The sequence below is a fragment of the Echinops telfairi genome, unplaced genomic scaffold, assembly GCF_000313985.2.
Source record: "Echinops telfairi isolate 266 unplaced genomic scaffold, ASM31398v2 ScPeMD7_17;HRSCAF=63, whole genome shotgun sequence".
NCBI classification, from domain to species: Eukaryota; Metazoa; Chordata; class Mammalia; order Afrosoricida; family Tenrecidae; genus Echinops; species Echinops telfairi.
The window spans coordinates 3,798,080-3,799,413 of NW_022103914.1; the positions used below are offsets into that span (position 1 = coordinate 3,798,080).

Genomic DNA, 1,334 nt, shown 5'->3' on the forward strand with positions numbered 1-1,334 from the left:
GAAGTCTCTTGGAGCCAAGTGAGCAGCTGTGCTCCACTTAAAGATGGCGGCAAACCACCATGCTCTTGGAATGTCTATCATTCTCCACCACCCTCACCTAGTCTTCTGCACCAGGGGACCCTCAGGAGCCCCAGGCGGGAGAGTGGATCATTGGCATATATTAGAACCACTGAATTGCCTATTTTCAAGAAGTGAGTTTGTATGGAACGTAAATTATATCTCAATAAAGTGTTTGTTTTTTTTAAAGAAAGGGTTTCTCTTGATGAATGCCCAGACCAAGGGTGAACCACCTCTTATACAGGAGCCCTGTGATGGAAGCAGGGATGGGAATGGAGAAGCAGCCCTGGTGCTACAAAGGTTAAATAGCAGCTTCCGAACGGAAAAGGCTGGTGGTTCAAACCCACCATAGGTCTGGTCTAGTGGAATTACTTCCTGTGGCTCTTCTCTCCAGGTCTCTGTAACTCTTACCAGATGACTGGGTGGACAACGCAAACACTTCCTGGAACTGCCGGCAGTGCCAGGGTCCACTCCTCTGGGCATGAGAGAGCCATCTCAGGAGCAGAAACATGAGCATTCCCCGACCATCAAGGAAGCAGAGCGCACAGCCGAGCACATTTCAGTTCCCTCCCTGCCTGAAGTCAGGGGGTGGCAGAGGCCAGGCCAGGCCAAGACCAGCAGAGCTGCAGCCCTGAGAGCCGAGACCGTGTGACTGGGGCAGAGCAGCGGGCAGGCTGCCTGGAGACTGTGTGCTTCAGGTTTGTGGTCACCTGTTAACTTTCCCCAGAATCCTAAGCACTGTCTGTGAGTTCTGTGTGGCATTGCAATGGGTGCACTCAGCAGAAAGTAGCGTGTCAAAGGAGGAACAGCTGTGTCGGAACAGGACAACAGAGGATGGAGGGTGGGCCACGCCCGGATTCTCCTCCCCACGAAGGCAGCAGAGGTCAGATGGGGTTTCGGTGCCTTTTGCTCCCTAGAGGGAGTTTGCTGCAGAAAGTGCCAACGACGATGATCTACTTAGCAGATTATTTTTTCCTACAAGAAGGTTTCCAAAAAAAATCTACGGGGAAATGGAATGAGAAGATATGGGGCTGGGGTGGGGGGAAGATAGTGGGATTTTTCATGAATTTTTGAAGCCCCTGTATCTGCAACAAGCAGCTAGAAGACCGTCTTGGGAATAATAAAACTAGAGGGGTCTGCCGATGCCGCAGGAAGCCTGAATTCACAGACTCACGGAGAGGCTGGATGGCTGTGTCCACCTGGAGGCTCTCAGAGGAAAGGTCTAATCTACTTACACACCACCACCACCACCAAAGCCCCAGCCACCGAAAACCCTA

The 1,334-nt window shown here is 51.9% G+C and overlaps 1 protein-coding gene across 1 annotated transcript in view; it reads right to left on the reverse strand.

Annotated features, from left to right (window-relative positions):
* The window catches only part of HEG1 (heart development protein with EGF like domains 1), a 63,424-nt gene that overhangs the window by 47,114 nt on the left and 14,976 nt on the right, over positions 1–1,334 (reverse strand). The window lies entirely within an intron of this gene.